Source organism: Octodon degus, unplaced genomic scaffold (assembly GCF_000260255.1).
Source record: "Octodon degus isolate 3935 unplaced genomic scaffold, OctDeg1.0 scaffold00082, whole genome shotgun sequence".
Classification (NCBI taxonomy): domain Eukaryota; kingdom Metazoa; phylum Chordata; class Mammalia; order Rodentia; family Octodontidae; genus Octodon; species Octodon degus.
In genome coordinates, this window is record NW_004524658.1 from 8866016 (window position 1) to 8885608 (window position 19593).

Genomic DNA, 19593 nt, shown 5'->3' on the forward strand with positions numbered 1-19593 from the left:
GGAATAGACATACAAGGAATTGTTCTTCTGTTTAGACAGATTAAACTATTCTAGGAAATAATTTTTTGGGGGGGAAGATTATACTTTTGTTTTTATATATTCACAGGAAGCACTTAAGAACTAATGTATAACCTGCATGTAGTTCCTCCTTAGTATAATTTACATGTTATTTAAAAAGAGTCCAAGACTTACACCAAACTTTTTTGGGTATTATTTCTCAAAGGTGAAAACAGAGTTCCTTACAATTGTTGATAAGCAGCCCATCCATTACATGCGATCTCTTGTTAGCTGACTGACTTGAATTTGATCCACTGATTAGCATTACACACTTCAAAGGGTGGGTCGCTATTGTAGATGTGATGGTCTTGTTCTTCCAGAGGTGGCTCAGGGTCAGCTGTGGCAAACTGGGCAGCATCCTCGATTTCTTTCCTCACAATTTCCTTTAATTCTTCAACACTGGCAAGATTGGTGTTCACCATTCTATCTTTGAGAAGCATAATATGGTCACTCTTACTTCTTCCTGAGTTTCTCCTCATCTACAATAACTGACTCCAGGATCACTCGTACTATGTCCATGGTAACAGTAAGTATGCAGTGCCATCAGGATGGGCCTCTTCCCAGATCTAGAATAGGCAGCTACAAAGCTTGTTGCTTCCTGGACACACAGGTTATCCATTCCATCTGTCCTCCGCCCAGGAATAAAATCACCTCTCTTATAGTAATCAGGGCTGGCTGCAGCTTGCTCAACAGATGTTCCCATTCTATAGTGGTTATTCTCACAGATGAAAATACAAGGTAATTTCCACAACACTTCCATATGGTAAACCTCAAATATCTGACCCTGACTGGCAGCGCCATCACCATATAACGTCAAACAGATCTCATTTTTCCATTGTACTTGTAGGCCAGAGCAATCCAAGCTCCCAGGGGCACCTGAGCTCCAATATCATTACCCTTATAGAAGTTCTTGGCCTACATGTGCCTAGATCCTCCTTTCCTATTAGCACAACTTCCTCTTTGTCCTGTTAGCTCTGCCAGAATCTCCTGGGCTGAAAGACCTTGAGTGAAAGTAAAGCCATGAGCCCGATAGACTGTGATCAGATGGTTCATAGAATTTATGCCAGCCTGGAGTCCCACACAGCAGGCTTCCTGACCATCACACAAGTAGCAGAAACCACGAATAATCTGCTTATAGAGTTGACCTGCATTTAGCTCCATTCAGTACATGATTTGCATCATCCTGTAGTATTTGTTATGCTCCATCCTCCATCCTCCATCCTCCATGGTGAGCACTGTGGTGACAGGTGGGCCCTCTTCAAGCCGATGAAGATCACATTTCTTAATTTCAAGTGTAGCATCATTTGCAAAATTATGGGACACCACTAGCACTCCGCTTGACAGCTTCTGGGCAGCGCCGGACAGCACACGGAGATGGTGGCGAGCATCTTCCTCAAGGAGCACAGGTTGTAACTGAGGTGGTAACACCAAAGGACTCAAGAACAGCTAGGCCATCCCTGAGTCTCTTTCTAGGCACTATTTCTTTGTAATAGTTTGTGTAATGTTTTTCTGCTGGGGGATTTTAGGCAAATCACTTTACCCAGTGTTCTTATCTACAAGACATTTTGGATAAATTATAAGTAGCAAGTATCCTATAGTATATAGCCAAGTAATAGACAAAGGACTAAAAGTTACTCTGTACTTATTAATTTATAGTCTTTACTCCATATTTGAGAGGCACTGAATACCAAAATCTGTAATGTTCAAATCCTGTTTATAAAATAGCATAAGCTATACATATAACTTATGATCCTATTGTGTACTTTATGTTATCTCTATATTCCACATAGTTCTTCATAGTATAAAATTTTATCCATAGAGGGCTGACTTTACCACTGTTCATGTAAGTTATTTAGAATCACTCTGTTGGCTGGATTTATCTTTCATTAAAAGTGTTGTGCTAAGTTTTACTTCATTTATTTTCTTAAGAGGAGGTACTTTAGCTCACAGGATGAAGAAAACAAAAGAAAGTCTGGAGATGAAGACAAACGTAGGGGCATAGGCAACGTAACTTAAGGAGTTGAATCTCATCACGTTACACTGATAGCAAGATATTTTTATTCACCACAACACTACTACTATTACTTTATAAATAAGGTAAATGGAGATTTCAAAATAGGTGGAAAGTTTCTTCTGAGACCTTCTAAATTTCTAGAGAAGAGAAAAACTCTTTTCCTGAGAGGTGGAAGTGTTTCACAATTTTGCATGTTATTATAAAAGAGCCACAGAACTGGTCTATTTTCATAGACGGTGAGAAATGATGGTACTCCATAGCAGTCAGAACTCTCCTTGTTGCTCTAAGCTGCATTTCCATGCAAGACAGGACTGCTGGGAGTGGAGAACTGGAAGAGTTGGGAGCTCAGGAGAGTGGGGTTTACAGGTATAGGCCTCAGTTTTTATTTATTATTTATTTATTTATTTATTTAATTTATTTTTTGTGGTACTGGGGAAGGAACTCAGGATCCTGTGCTTGCCAGGCAGGCACTTACTCTACAGAGCTATCTTCCTGGCCCAAGGGCTTTGTTTTTTAAATGGAGAAATCCTTGAGACTAATATTGTACTTTCCCCTTTAGTCAGAAAGCAGAAATAATTACTTAGGAATTTAGTTTCTCTGTAACTCTTTAGTGGAATTATATCTCACTGAGGAAAAATAAACCTTCAGCACACACTTGGACAAGCTAAGCTGGGACACCATTAAGCAAGAGATGATAGTAGGGGAGTTCTTTAGGAGGATGAGAAGAGTGGCAGCTGGCCTTGGCTTGGGACCAGTCTTCATTCATTTTTGGTATGTGAAGAACAAAACCAATGTCAGGAAATGAACTACTTCCAAATATTTGTTCATAACAGAGCCTGAATCTTTCTGTTTTGTGACAAGTTCTAGATCATCAGTGCTTCATAGCCAAATTATATCTTGATATCAAGGCCAATGGTAAGTAAGTACATGAATGCATCTTAAACTTCATTTGATTTCTGCAATAATTTTTAGGAGTTAAGGGTTAATAAAATCCCAATTTTTTTTTTTTTTTGGTGGAACCGGGGATTGAACTCATGCCCTCGCGCTTGCCAGGGAAGCGCTTATTCCACTGAGACGAAATGTTTTCTTCAATGGCAAAAGGAAAAAGCATGGAGAAAAGGACAGCTAATGCCTAAATACACTTTGATGTTTATGTATGACAAAGATTGCCAAAATACTCAAGACATGTTACTAAAAAAGAACCTGTATATTGGGAAAATTATAGTACTTAACTTACCTACATATGGAAAAATTTGGAGGGTTGGCCAAATAGCTCAACAGATTAAAGCACCTGCAAGCAGGCGCAGGGGCTAGGGGTTCAATTCCTGGGTCTGTTGTGTAGGCCTCACCCCTGGGGCATGCATTGAGATGCCATTTGAGACTGGGCATGGTGGCACGCACTGGTAATCCCAGCTCTGGGAGGCTGTAAACAGAGGGATCACTATAAGTCTGATCTAGTAGTGAGACCCTGAACACCCTGTAGACCCTTCCCTAAGATACAAAATAATAAAATAAATAAATAAATAAAAATAAAAAAGAAAAATTTAGGTTCTTGTTTTCACAAAAAGAAAAATTTTGAATAGAACTGATGATATTATTCAGAATATTTTACTATATAAGTCATGATTTGAAACACTATTTCCCATCACACACTAGACCGAGCCCTTTCTACTGGTGGGAATGTATATACCAGACAACACAAACTTCAACTTGCTTATCCTCCATGCTTACATTTCCATTTGTCATTTTCTCATCTGAAGGAGGCAGTGGCCACAATTATTGTAGTCATCCTACAGGGAAGATTTTAAAGGAAAATAATTGTCAAAAAGGGAAGGCTAGTTTTCATGTATAAGCTCAAGGAACTCTTTCTTTCCTTCTGAATAGATGTATTTGTGTCTGTTTCTGTATTTGTTGGACTCCATTTATTGGTTCTCAGAGAACTAAGTTTTTTCATAACTTTGAAATAAGTTTGAAATCAAGGTTTTAATTCCAGAAAGTATTCTAGCTGTAAATCTAGGTAACTTCTCTGTACTGTGGAAACAAGTAAAAAACTGAACATGCAATAAAAAATGTCTAGTGAAAGCTTAGTGGGACCAAAGTATATGCAAAAATTTTTCCATTATAGTTGGAATTTTAATAGATGTAAGATTTTTAAAAATTCAGTGCTTATATATTTTTTGATAACTTATGGACAAGTTAGAAAACCTTATTCCTTTAGAGCTTATCAAAGTTTTTTCAGCTATGCCTAGTCTCATTAGCATCAGGCTTTCAGGCTTTTCTATCTCCATGGTAGTTTTAAGGAAATAAAAGGCTGAAGGAAATAGTTTCTTCATTTGAGTAACAATTAATATCACACATTTGTTAGATTTCTTTGAAATTACAATGTGAACGTATTTACACTGTGTGTACCTTATTAAAAAGTTTAATAGTACATCCATAGCAAATTCACTGGGTACCCTCACATAGAGAGGATGCCTGATTTCATGAGAGTCCCAGCATATATTGGGTCTTAGCTACTTGCCAAAATAATCAGGACACCTTTGATGCACAATCTCTGTTTTGGTCCTTCAGCCTTTATCTTTCAGGGACCTTGATGAGGACAGTTGTTGGCTAATAAGCTAAGAATTGATGGTTAACTTTCAGTACTTTTTGTGAGGTTATACACAAAAATATATTTGCTCATTGATATTGTTTTAGAATTAGAACATATATTGCTGAACTGTCCATAGCTTCATGACTACATAGGAGAAATTATATTCCATGCAGATATTTAGCTTTAACACTGCCATCTCATTTACTCACCTTGCACTTGAGCTGTTACCTCTTTCTTTGACGATTATAAATGGCTTCCACTGGTCTGCACGCTTTTGTGTATGTCCCGTGTCTGATTTCCTTACTGAGCAGCCAGAGTGATTCAGCTAAAGCATGGCACCCAACTTTTTGACTTGCCTGGGCTGTACTGAGTGAACAGGAATTATTTTGTGTTGCACATAATATATAATGTAGTCGATGTATATAAAAAAACAACAGAACTATTTTTTAACTTATGATATTATATCAGGAAATAACACAAGCTCAAGTTTAATAATGAAATAAGAAAACTTTCATGTCTTCTTAATAACAAATGAACACCTCTACTCAGAGACACACACTTGAATGCGTGAGTTGAATTCCTATTATCAGTAAATACTGCTTTTTACTTGGCAGACTGTACAAGTGTGTGGTGCTTGATTCCCATGGGTTTCCATTTGGCTCCCCTCTGTCATGGGTGCAGTGGACAAAGATAGCATTTGGCTGCACCCTGCCCTACATGGGGTTCTGTCATAACTTACAGAGTCTGTGCTCAAACATTATCCAATTGAGCCACAAGAATATCACCAAAAGTCACATAATAATGCTAACAGCTTAAGATTTTGAGGTGCTCCATTACTAGCTATCTTGGGCCACATGCAGCCCATGGACCTTGGGTTAGGCATGTCTGATTTAAGACATGCTGTTTGTGTCCCACCAATCCTCTAAATTAATGGATGTTTTCCATGGTAGCAAGAATTTTAAGATGGCTCAACATTCCCAACTCCTTCATGTAGACAGACTGTGTGCTGTAGTCATGAACAGAACTGGCAAATGTGATGATGGTTTATTTTTGAGACTAGTAAGTTGCATAGCAAATGGAATTTTGCAGTTGTAATTAAGGTATCTGCATCTATTTCAACTTGAGCTAATGAAAAGGTAAGTGATTCTGAATAGAACGGAGCTAATCCAGTGAGCCAGTGAGAAAGACCTAGAAGCCGGATAGACTTGTTATTTTCTTCAGTCATGGAACAAATTAGCCTTTTGTACTAAAGAGGTATCTGTACTCTTGTATTCAATTCAGCGTTATTCATAACAGCAAAGATAGGAAACAAGAGAAGTGTTCAGCAGTGGATTCAAGGATAAAGAAAATGTGACACATATACACACAATGAAATTTTATTCAGCTTCTAAAAGACCCAGAAAATCCTATTATTTGTGACACTGGTGGATCTAGAAGACATTATGCTAAGTGAAATAAACCAGGCACGGAGAGACAAGCAGCATACGATTTTACTTACTGTGGAGTATAAGGAATGGGGTGACTTTGGTCAATAGATACAAAATTAAATTTAGATAAAAAAATAAGTTCTTTAATTATGTAAGATGATGATAGTCACCTATACATAAAGAATTTTAAATGTTTCTTATTGGAAACATATGTTAAATTGTTGGGTTGATAAATGTTAATTAGCTTGAGTTGATAACTTCACAATATATACATGTATGGAAACATCACATACTACAAATGAATATAACTATTTATAATTCTACATAAAGTTACAAAAATAAAAGTAATTGCTTTGGTTAGGTATGCAAATTAGTTGGGTAAGAATTCTTATGAAGTCTTACTGGGCTTCAATATTTGATAATTTCATTTGTAGCTTGTAGATTAAAGAGACAAAACCAGAAAGAGAAGAAAGAAGAAAAGAAGAAAAAACATAGAAAAAAAGAAAGAAAGAAGGTAAGAAAGAGAGAAAGGAAAAAGAGGAAATCAGAGACAGGAGGGATGACAGCTAAGGAAAGCAATGAAGAAGGAAGAAAGGAGGGAAAGGAAGGAAGGAAAAAACAAGGGCAGGTAGGCAAGCGACTTTATGGTGGAAGTGGTATCAAAACAAGTATTACTGTCATTTATTTTTTGTATCCATAAATTATAATTACCTAATATATTCTACTATTCTGTATCTGTTACTACAACTGAAGATAAAAACTAAAAATGTATTTACTTCATTTATTCATTTTTCAGGGCTCTTCTTTATGCAGACATATTTCTGACATAACTTTCTTTTTTGACAAAAATATCATGCTAGAAAGGTGGTCTACTAGTGACAACTTTCTCATGTTCTGTTTGAGAAAGTTTGCATTTCTCCTCTTTTGAATGTTTATTTCACTTCATTCAGAATTTAAGTTGGTACAGTTACTTTGCTTTGACTTTCAGCATTTTCTTTTCTTACTAAGATTTCTGAAGTGCAATCTATTGTAATTATTATGTTTACAGTTCTATAGGTCTTATTTCCTTGTAGTTTTCCCCAAGATTTTTCTTTTTCCTTTCATTTTCTCTACTTTTATATAATAAATCCAGTTGTATTTTAATATACATATTTTGATATGTGTGAATACGTATAATGCTATATATCATGTACATCTCTCTATCTATCATCTATTTCATACACCTGGTGTTTTCTGAGCTTTCTAGATCTTTGGTTTGGTGTCTAATATTAATGTTCTAAAATAGATTATTGTGTCAAATATTTCTTTTGTGCCTTTTCCTTTTTCTTCTAATATTTCATCACAAATACTTATATATTTTATAATTATAGCATAGGTCTTAGATATTATGGTGCATCTTTTTTATTTCTCTCTCTTTTTGCACTTCAGTTTTGGAAGTTTCCATTGATATTTCTTCATTTTTGCTTATTTTTAGGCAAACCTAGTCCAATGAAGAAGTTATTAAAAGCATTTTTTACTTCTGGTGAAATGTTTTTAATATCTAGTGTTTTAGTTTTGATTTTTTCTTAGAGTCTGTGCATCTCTTTTCTCATTGCACACTTTTTATATGGTAGCCCTTCATCATAGTTTTAAATTTCTGATTTGCTATTTCTGCTTGTCTGCTGCATCTGTCCATCTGTTTTGATGCTGTCCATGTGACATCAAGCTGTGTACTGTGTGCTTTGTCACTTAATGTGCCTGGTAATGTTTTGTTGTCAACTAGCCTTGATGTGATGGATGAAAGGCACTTCAGTGTCAGACTCTATGTGTGATTCTGACTAAGATTTAAGCTGTGTTTACTGTTATACATCTCTGTAGGTGGCAGAGCTACAATTTCTTCAGGTCTTCTCATTTTTGTCTCTTTTCTTGTCATCAGATTTTCATAGAAAGTTCTTAAATACAGTCTAAGGCAGTGATGGTGAACCTTTTAGAGCTTTCAGTGACGCAAAGAGCCCACTGATGTCAGTTGGGCCACTGTGTGCCATAGGTTTGCCACCACTGGTCTAATGTGTGTGGTCATTTCCTTTGTATTAATTACAGGGACTATATTGATGTATTACATCATGTGGTGAAGAAGCACACTCTAAAATTCTGTGCTTTGGTCTGTGGTGGTGACCCCTTGCCTGTGCACCTCAGTTGTGAGCGTTGTAGAGCTTCTAGCCCAGAACAGGTTCCTGTGGAGGTTTCAAGTCCAATAAATCTTACTGTTTTCTAACTACACATGTCCAATTTTGGGGACAGTTGTTTACCCTGTGACCTCAGTTTTCTAAGCAGTCTAAGAAGAATTATTGCTTTTTAATTTGGTGAGCATTTTTCACATTGTGCACACACAACTGAAGATGTCTAAGATCCGTGCCTGCTGGACCGGAGACCAGAAGTGGTACACCTATCTCTTATGATAATACTACTCAAAGCTTTGCTATGGTACAGGGAAAAGCCTGGGAGAACTGCATATTTGACTCCTAAATTCTTCAACCTGAGAGTAATATATTATTCTATTCTTAATTCATTGACCACCATTGTCATAGGGTCACACCTAAGTTTTAAAATCTAAAGTAATGTAGCCCTTCTATATTTGTGGGAAAATAGGAAACACAGAATCATTATTTGGGATTATTACTGATGGGAACAAGAACACTCTTAAGGGCCGGCCAAGTAGCTCAGCAGATTAAAGCCCTTCCAAGCAGGTACAGGGGTCGGGGGTTCGATCCCCAGGCCTGCTGTGCCAGCCCTGCCCCCGGGGTGCACTGAGATGGCAATTGTGACTGAGAGTGGTGGCATGTACCTATAATCCCAGCTCTTGGCAAGTTGTGAACAGGCAGATCACTATGAGTCTGATCCAGGAGTGAGACACTGAACACCCCGTAGACCCTTCCCTAAAATAAAAAAAAAAAAAGAAAGAAAGAAAAAGAAAAAGAAATAAGAGCACTCTGTATAAAACAGTGTATCCAACTGTATTTACCATTCTTCACTTTTACAATTTCTCCTTAGAATTTCCCTGTGCTGTCTTATACAATAGTATGTCATAAATAAACATATCATGATACACGCTGTCATTCATTTCTCTCTTTCCACTTCCACCAATATGAGCACCATAGGAATACAGATTTTGCCTATTCTGTTTACCTCCCCCTCCCCACAACCCAAGTTATTGAAAGGTCAGTACATATTTGGTCAATGAATTAGTGAGGGTTTGTCTGAACATGGAACCTCTGCACAATTAACTGCTCGTTAAACCTTTTGTGTCAGCCAAATTGGGCTCAAAACCTGCCTCTCCAGCCGAGCTGGACTGTTTAGATCCTGTGCACATTGTTTGTTACCCTGGCTGCACACATCCCTTGCTGTAGAAGCAGGGAGAGAATGCAAAAGCCTCAGAGGTTTCTGGGAATGCGGTGCTATTTTAAGGCAAGGATACACACAGCCTGAGGGAAAAGGAATTTGGAAATGAGCTTAAACTTTTAAGCAATGTGGGCAAATTGTATCAGTAATTTGGAAAATCAAAACTTTAATTTAAAAATCTTGATATCTCAAATTTACATTTGTAATCAAGAACATGTAGCTGTTTTTCACTGAAAAGCAAAAAGCTCAATCACTTCTTGAGTTCGAAATCTAAATGCAGTGTTGGGCCCTTTCTTGGTCTCAAGGCTCATGCCAACTAGATGCTGGGGTGGTTGAAATGTACACTTCTTGCTGGTTCAGTTGCACAGATTTGTGTTTTTTAGTCTTATTGTTTGCTAAGGGCTTAATGAGTGCATTCAGGCGTGTAAGGAAGAACAATGCCATCACACAAAAAATTCATTCAAGTCCAAAGATACGGTGATTTTATCAACTGTATAATTCAGCACAGTAAATCTGAAATTTAATAAATTTTGCATAGGCTGAGGCACACCCAGAACACTAGTATACTGCCACTCATGATATTCGCAATTGTGCTCTAAAACAAAATCTAAAATGGATGGCATGTTTGCAGGAGATATACTGCTTTTGTATTTCTATATGCTAAAGAAAAAAAGATGTGAGAACCAGTTGCTCATACTAACCTGAAAATAGTTGGTGGCTCAATGTATTTGCTTCCATTTTTATCAACGCTGGCTAATGGGATGAACGTAGGTCAGGAAAGCAGCGGAACCCCGCCAGCTCTCCAGGAGTTGCCTGATGTAGCCAAATCACTTGACTTCTTCTCTTGTCTTTTTTCCTCATGCTAAAGAAGTGCTTCATGGGATTTGTTTGGAACATGTTCATATATATCTCAGCTCCTTACATCTGAGTGAAGCCAGATGGCTAAGGACTCTTGCTCTGTTGCTTCCATTGCTGGATAAAAGTCCTCACTTTCATTTCCAGATTTTGTGTGTGTGTGTGTGTGTGTGTGTGTGTGTGTGTGTGTGTGTGTGTGTGTGTCTGTGTGCAGGGTCTCAATACCCAGCTCGGACTCATAACAATCCTCCTGATTTCTGCCTCCCTAGCGCTGGGATACAGGCGCGCGCCACCACTCCCAGACTCCATTGCGGGCTCAGCATGCCCGAGGGTGGAGCCAGCGCGGCATGAGGTGCCAGGGATAGAACCTTACCTAAGCAAGCGCTTAGCCCGCTGAGCTATACTGCCGGCCCTTCATTTCCAGATTTGTTCCTTGTAAAGTTAAGTGAGAAGGAGCTGGTACTTCTGTTCATTAAATAACAATTGTACTCTAGGCCTCAGTTGCCTCAATTCAAACCAAGTGTATACCTACTTTGTCAACTTAATGATGTTGTTTTAGGAATAACAAGAGATTATTGCATTTTAAATACTAGGACTGATCAAAGCCATAAGCATTTAAAAATATTTATTTATTTGATACAGGGTTTCCCTATGCAGTTCAGATGCATAATGATCCTTCTGTCTCAGCATCCCAACACCAGGATTACAGGCAAGCATCTTCAACACCAGGATTACAGGCAAGCATCCCCAATGCCAGGATTACAGGCGTGCATCACCATGCTGGGTTTTGGGACCAGCAGGGTGCGTTTAGGGCTGGCATAGCATACAGTAGTGGGGATCAAACTCGGATCCTTGTGCTTTCCAGGCAGGTTCTTAAGACAGCTGGGCTATCTCCCCAGTGCAAATCCATAAATTTTTGAAAAATAATCTTGCCTTTCTTAAATCCAAAGGCTCTGTCTTAGACAAAAAGTCTTTTGTTCTTCAACATGAAGTTTTTAATGATGACTTATAAATTAGTTTAGATGCCATTTTATTTTCTTGCTCACTGACAAAGATGATCCTTTTGTTTTATTAGACTCTTTCATAGAGATAAGAATATGATTTTGAGACAAATACACAAAATAAATAGCTTATCATAGGTTCTTAAATGTTTGATTCTTTAAAATTTGTTTTTCTTTTTATCTATTTATTTATTTGTTATAGGGTCTCACTACATAGCTCAGACTCATAGTGATCCTCCTGTCTCAGCCTCCCCAGTGCTGGGATTACAGGCATGTTCCACAATACCTGGTTTCTGTGGCTGGCATGATGTGCCCAGTGTGGGGTTGGCAGGGCATGGGATACCCAGGATTGAACCTGAGTCCTTGAGCTTGCCAGGCAGGTGCTTAGACAGCTAAGTTATCTCTCCAGCCAATGTTCTGATTCTTGAATATTTTATGACTAAAGGACCTCTTTTCAAAATATAAAGCAAAGGTAGATAAATATTTCTGGCAATGACTAAGAGGTGGAGGACATATGCCAGAGATGGTAAATCTCTGAGAGTTTTCAGTAATTACAAACAGCCTGCCATGGAATGTGTGCCACCGGTTTGCCACCACTGGTGCGTAGCCTCTATCAATGCTCAGCTGTGCATGTGGACACTGATCTGTCTGCTTCATGTGATTTTCACATGCCATGACATTATAACCCTTAAAAATATGTTTTCAAACTGAAAAAAATAATATGGCTCATGGCCATAGCAAAGCAGGTAGCAGTCTAGACCTGGCCCATGTCCATTGACCTAAGAACGCGTGGCACGTCCATTGCTTCTGTACATCCTGTTTGGTATAAATGATTCTTCGAATTAGAAAGGTATTTCAAAGGAATTTTTTATACAATATCAAATTTCAGTACAAATATAAGCAGACAATCTCTTATTTGAAGGTTGATCAGAAATTACAGTGTGTTCTTAAATTAAAAAAGATTATTTCAGTGAAAGACACAGAGTCATTAATTCTCCTCAAAATATTCCCTCAACTCTGAACATATTTTCCCATTACTCCTGCCAGCTCTGAAGGAATTGTAGAAGTCCTTATTCATGGCTGTGTATGTGGAAAATACAGTGAATAGTGCTGACCAGTGTCATTCCGTGGAATGGAGGACTTGAAAAACCATGGAGCATCCTCACCGACTATACTCACTGGATCCAGCACCATAAGACTTCTGGCTCTTGGCCAAAGCAACAATGATGATGAAAGGTAAATGGCTTCAATAGATTTGGCACATCTAGGCAAACACAATAGCACAAATGAAGGCAATCACAAGTTTAAAAAGATTTCTAGAACTGAGTAAGTGTTTTTGAAGTAAGGGGGAGTATTTTAAGGGCAGTTAATGACAATGTGTCTCTTATTGTAATCATAAAAACATACACATTCACCATATTTTTCAGGCACACTGAGTAGGATTCTAGAAATTAGAAGTTAGGTCATCATCTTCAAGTAAGGAAAACTGGCAGTCTTTCTTCATTAGGAAGTCAGAGTCCTTTGTATTCAAAAGAGGAAATCAATTAAGATTTGGAATAAAGTTTGTAAAACTCAAGGTAAAGACTTTAATGTTGTCATTATATAAGCCTAATGCATGCCTTTGGCATTAATTGGAGTTCCCAGAACTTTTGCTTAACATGTAGAATGAACTACATATTCATAGACTATAGATAGACTATCTATTTATAAGACATAGGGTTAATTAAATGAACTTTCTGGTAGCACTCTACAGTGCTTTTTGATGAAGGTTGATTAAGAAACACTTAAATGACAGTGAAATCTCACAAACGTGCCAAGCAATAGGGCAAGGTGTGCACAATATCTAAATCAGTAGCCATTATGAGCTTGATAATACCCATTACTAAGCTAATCTAGGGCTACAAATTGGTTGTCTATATAGCTTGGTAAGTTCTTTTGGATCTCAAGTATGTAATTTACTTACAATGAGGCAGTTAATTATTCCTATGTCCCATTATCTTGGAAATTCATACATAGTCTAAACTTCTTTACTACCCAGTTGGTGCTATGTCATATTCTTAACTAATCATTAGTTTTTTAATGAGTGCTACTTTCATTTGTTCAGCTAAACCATATACATCTTTTTGGCAGAATGTTACTACCTAAAATAAGTAGCATAATGTTAGGTGTAAGGCTGTGGAATCAGACTGCCAAGATTCAATTTTGCTTTCAAATTTACTAGCAATAGAATGTTGGGTGCATTAAATGTTGTCTCTTGGCTCTCATTTATAGCTCTGCAAACAATAACAATCAAAGTGTTTTCCTCATCAAATTGAATTACTTTGAGAGTTAAAATGTTAATGGATGTAGGCATGACTAATAATTGCTAACACATAGTTAGCACTACATGGTTGGCAAAAATGTATCTTTGAGTTCAAGTCTGATGTCATAAAATTCTGTTCATAAGATGCTTGCTTTCCCAGTATTCATCCTTCTATGGGATTCTACATACTAACTTGGGGGCTGGGGAAATAGCTCAGTAGAATAAGCACTTGCCTGGGAAGTACAAGGACCTGAGTTCAATCCCTGGTTTAAAAAAAAAAAAACCAAAAAACATACTGACTTGGGATATGCATACATATACACTTAAAATGTAATACACATCTCAAAGTTGTTAAGCCAACAAAACTCGTTTGATTTCTTTCCTCCCCAAAATATTCTATCATTGCCTTTTATATGTTAATATAAAAAGCAACTTTATTGTTCCAGTTTTCAGACCAAAAACAAGTTTAATCTGAAGTCATAAATGGGGGCTGGGGAGATGACTTAGGGGCTGGGGAGATGGCTCAGTGGAATAAGCGCTTCCCTGTCAAGCGCAAGGACCTGAGTTCAATCCCTGGCTCCACAAAAAAAAGAAAAAAGAAAAGTCATAAATGACTGTTTATTTTTTTCCATTCACATTCTAGTAGTTCTCTTTATTGGCATATTCTAGCAGCTCTATAGAATATATCTAAATCCAGCTAACTTACCATGCTAGTTGATATCATAACTACCTTTTTAAAAAAGTCTTTTATTTTATTTATGTATTTGGTACAGGGTCTCACTATGCAGCTCAGACTTGTAGTGATTCTCCTGTCTCAGCCTCCCATCACTGAGATTACAGGCATGCACCACCACACCTGGTTTTGGTGGCCAGCTCAGCACTGTGCTGATGTGGCATGCAGTACCAGGGATTGAACGTGGGTTCTTGTACTTGCCAAACAGGGGCTTAGACCACAAGCCATCTTCCTAGCCCATATCTAACTTTTACTTAGAGTACAAATACAATAGTATCCTAACTGATCTCCTTCCTCTGTCCATGAAATCATTCCACCTATTCTTTAAACATCATCCAGTTACATACATAGCATCTTCATAGTCGCCAGCCTATGGGAAGTATTATTTGTAACTATGGTTACCTTTGTCAGGAGGCTTAGGTCAGTGGTATTTATTATTTTAAACCCTGATTCCTCTCATTTTGCTGCAGTGACTCTAGTCAGACTAAAGACACTACAAAACACAGATGCCAGGAACAGTATCTTTCTTTCTTTTGTCTGGAAAGCAAAGAACTTGGAGTCACAGCCTGTGCAGGCTGCTGGTGGGTGCATGTCGCCTCCTCCTCCAGCAGACACTTCCACTCTGCTGCAATGTCCAGCTCACTTTTCTTTCACTGAAGGAGATACATGATTTCTGTATCCTGAAAATTCAGAGATTCATTTCTTTTGGCTCTGACTAAAGTACTCTGAATAGACATGGCAAAAGAAAGAAAGGCAATGGCAAAGACCAGGGAGAAAATAGCGAGAGTACCTCTATTCTTCTTTTTTAACTGTGAATCGAAGAATGTCCCTCTAAAGAAAAGTGGCCCTTTAATCCTGAAAGAAAGAAATAAAAAGAAAGAAAGGAAAAAGAAAGGAAAAGATGAAAAAATAATGGACAGAATAAGGAACAGTGTGTGTGTGTGCGTGTGTGTGTGTGTGTGTGTGTGTGTGTGTGTGTGACCTCTACTGAGATGCTTAAAGCAAAACCCAATTGGTAGCAAAAAGTATATCTTACCCAAATGATTCAGATTTCTAATCAGTCTTCTTTGAAAAGAACCAGGGTCTGGGAGCTGTGGCTGATTCTAGAAGTTGAATGGGAAATAACGTGTCTTGGCAGAAGTTAAGGATGTGTGTACTATAATTTGGGTAAGTATCTCCCAGAGGTCCAAGGATGTTGCAGTGAATATCTGCAAACAAAATAGATTTAATGCAGGACATAGAAATTTATAAGCTCAGCTGACAGTTTCTGCCCAGAAAGTCACATGTAGAAGAGTGCAAGAGATTTGTCCTGTGCTACAGACTTGAAGAATCCAGTAGAAGGCCTGGAGCGTACGACAATGTCCAATGCAAGACTGTCAGGAGCCCGCGAGTTCTGTGCTGAGACTGAACAATTTACAGCAGAAATCCCCTGACCTGGTTTTGGAGGCTAGAGAGTGTGCACCAGAAGGCCTGAAGGCTGGTGCTGAGGCTGAGGAATCTGCCAAAATCCAAGAGAAGAGGAAAGACCAGAGCTGTTCCAAAGAGAAGAAGAATCATCTTTGGCAATGGCAAAGACAAGGGAGAGAATAGCGAGAGTACCTCTATTCTTCTTCTTTTTTACTGGGAATGGAAGAATGTCCCTCTAAAGAAAAGTGGCCCTTTAATCCTGAAAAGCTACTCTGAAGATAATGATATGTCACATAACAACCATTATTAATTTCCTATCCTCTTGTTTTGAAACTCTATATCATTTTTATTTTTTAAAATTTTATTATCTTTAAAATAAAAAATGGATCATATGATTAAAAACAAAGGTAAGCAACCATACAGCTGGAACATAGCTCTTACAAAGATCAGCTGAAATCCTTCTGTCCTTCTGTCCTGTTCTTCTTTTGTACTGACAATAGTCCTCCTTAAGTGGGACTTCCTTGCCCACAGTCATGCTGATTGAATTGAGCTGGTGGTTTTCACACACAGGGACAATTAATTAGCCACCACCTTGGTAAATGCTTGGTCCCAGGGTAGACACTGGTGAGCAGGGGTAGTGTCCCTGAGGAAGGGCTTGGCTCTTGCAGATGTGTTTTCAAACAGAATAGGGATCCTGTTCTCTGCTTCCTCTTTTGTTTCCTGGCTCAGGAGACGAGGGGTTTGCTTCTCCATATGCTCCACCCAGTTGTGCAAGCTAAAGCCCTCACATATGCTATGCTCAGCAGAGTCCTGAAGTCATGGGACCACTCGGTTATAGATGGTTACCTCTAGAGCCCTGAGCTCAATGAACCTTTTCGCTTTACAAATTAACCATATCAATTGTTTTGTTATACTTGCAGGAAGCTAACTTACACAGTGTCCAAAGAATGACAAAGTCATGGCAAAAGGACATGGAGGCAAGGAAATTCCACTGGGCAGATTTGGGAATAACTTGATCAGCAAAATATAAAACAACCATGATAGTTATTATTAAAGTTCATTGTATGAAAGCAAGATCTCATGAGGCTTTTCTTGGTTAGATTTTCAAAATGGACAAATAGAGATAGGAAAGCTGTTTTTCTTAGCAATAAAATACTAATTAATAGATGTTGAAGAACTAGTGGCCTTAGAAAATCTTCAGTGGATGCTAAGTGTGCTGAATAAAAATTTGATGTGGGTGACTTATGCATAAGGATCACATATCTCAAACAAATTATTAAGTATGAATAAAAAATAGTGGGGAAACTTGACAGGCATCAAAGTAAACACTGGAACTGCCAATGCCAAATACTTCCAGTTTTAATGCACAGAAGTACAAGCCCATCTTCTGGCGTCAGTGCTGCAAAAGAGACCTGAGTTAAATTGTGTCCACACAGCAGATAAGCCCAATCAAGGCATATTCTGTGAAGCAAATGACCTGTAGACTATAAAATTTTAAATGTCATAAAGGTGAAAGACAGAGGGAAAGTCTAAACAAAAGACTAGAGATACGACATAGACATAAAACATTCTTTTTTTTTTTTTTTTTTTTTTGGTGGAACCGGGGATTGAACTCAGGCCCTTTTGTTTGCCAGGGAAGTGTTTATTCTACTGAGCCATCTCCCCAGCCCCAAAATAAATATTCTTGTATTGGACCCTGAACTGAAAAAAAGGAGATTCAAAGGCCATTATTAGAATGACTGACAAAATTAGAACATGAAGTGTGCATCTATTCATCTATCATACCAAGTACTACAGGACAGCTACTTTGAAAAATAGGTACTGATTTTCTCCAAGTGCTGGAAGCGCTAAGTCTGAGACTGCAGCGCCAGCGCCACCGAGTTCCGATGGGCTCCCTGCTTAGGCTCGGGCAGCTGTCCCTGTGCTGAGTGCTCCCGTGACTTCTTTCCACGGTGCGCAGAAAAAGGAAGCAAACCAGCTCTCGGGTGAGAAGTGTGTGGAGAAGAGGAGGGAGACAGGGGCGTGGCACACTAGGCGAAGACAGTGGTGAGGGACAGTGAGTGGGGTTTGCTCTAGTACAGAAGAGGGAAAGCTCACACCCAGAGCCTTCATGCTTCAAGGAGCCACAGAGTCCGGAACTGCCACTCACAGAAGTAGTATTTTCCGTTTCAGATGCCTGTCAGGCCAACTTTATTTCTTATTTAAATTTCCTGGTCACTTTTCACTTTTCATACTGTCTTTATTAGAGATACCTATCAGAATTATAGAAACATTATCAAAAAATTAAGCAGTTTTCTTTATTTATAATAATCTGAAGTAATTTTGATGTCATTGGGAACCACCTGGTCTTTTCTTACTAAACACATGATTTTTGATTCATAAATACTTGTGCACAGTTTGGAAGCACAGTGTGGTGTGTATGTGGTATAATTAAATCTAGCTATTTACCATATCTGCCTCCTTTATTACCTAAGTTTTTATAATGAGACATGAAATATACTCTTAATTATTGTGAAATATAAAATACCTTATTGACTCTAATCATCCTGCTGCACCAGAAGATCTCAAAACCTGTCTCTGCTCTGCGTCTGAAGCTTCTGAACCTATGCTCCCTCCTTGTGTGGAGGCCGCTCCTGAGGCTCTCTCGCTGAGGCCCTGTGTGAAGCTGAGCACCCTCCATGCTCTCGCAGCTACCTCAGAAAGCTGAGGGCCGTCCTGTGTGCTCAGGGAGTGGTTAGTACTGATCTGCTTCCCCTCTAGTCTCTGAAGTACACCAGTTCCTTGGTGTGCCAGCTTGCTTGCCAATCTACTGTGAAAACTACTTCTTGCACACCAACTAGTTCTTCCTCACATAGTCAAGTAGGAATATGAACATTTCCCTTCTTGGAAATGTGCCTAAGGTCTAAAGCAATCTGACAGTGTTAAAGACTGTGTGAAGAAGGGGAGTGAATCTAGAGTTTGCAGAGCCTTGCTCCGAGCCCACCCGCATTTCCATCTGTCCGTCGCCAGGTCTGTGTCCCACGTATTAGGTGTGGGCATCGCGACAACTGTACACTTCTCTCTGGCAGCAAATTGAAGTCCTTCTGAGATTCTCATGGAGGTGGGCAAGAAGTCTTCCTTAGGAGTATTGTAAGAAAGTGGCGAAAGACAATAGACACTCTCTCAGTGTCTGTGTATGGCCTCTATTAGGGACATCAACTATCCTCTATTATGGAGGAGCTGGATATTATGCAATGGTATAGCACATGTGGTCTGTGTACGTCTTCCTATAAACTTTTAATCACTCTAGATTGCATATAATACCAAATACAATGTAAATGTGAAGGAAATAGTTGAAATACTATTTTATTTAGGTACTAATTTCAATAGAAAATATATTGTGCTTGTTCAGGACAGACACAACTTAATATTTTCAACCTACAGTTGATCTAATTCACAGGAGGGAAACCTGTGGAATGCGTGGACATGGACGCTGCTGTATACTAAGGGTTACATTCTCTTATACTTACGTTTCCATGGTCATAGGGCTCCAAGGCCAGAAAAATAGTGGAAAAAAATCCATGTTAATAAGCCTATGTGTCACAGTATCCCCTAAATATCTGAGGTGATTCAGGAAAAAAGTTTAGAATATTTTATTTTCTTCTACCAATATATGTAAAATGTAATATTTTTCTTTGAGATTTTTGGGAAAGAGGTGGCATGGGAAATTGTAGGGCATGGGTCTTAACTGTACATGTCAACCTCCAAACGATTAATTTTGCACTACTGATGACAAAAATAATAGGATTGATCCAAATGTAGCTAAATATAACCTATAATCTGGTTT

At 38.4% G+C, this 19593-nt stretch overlaps 1 pseudogene; it reads right to left on the reverse strand.

Annotated features, from left to right (window-relative positions):
- Window positions 1-284: 284 nt before the first annotated feature.
- On the reverse strand, window positions 285-18806 carry LOC101576249 (annotated as a pseudogene).
- Between the last annotated feature and the right edge of the window lie 787 nt (window positions 18807-19593).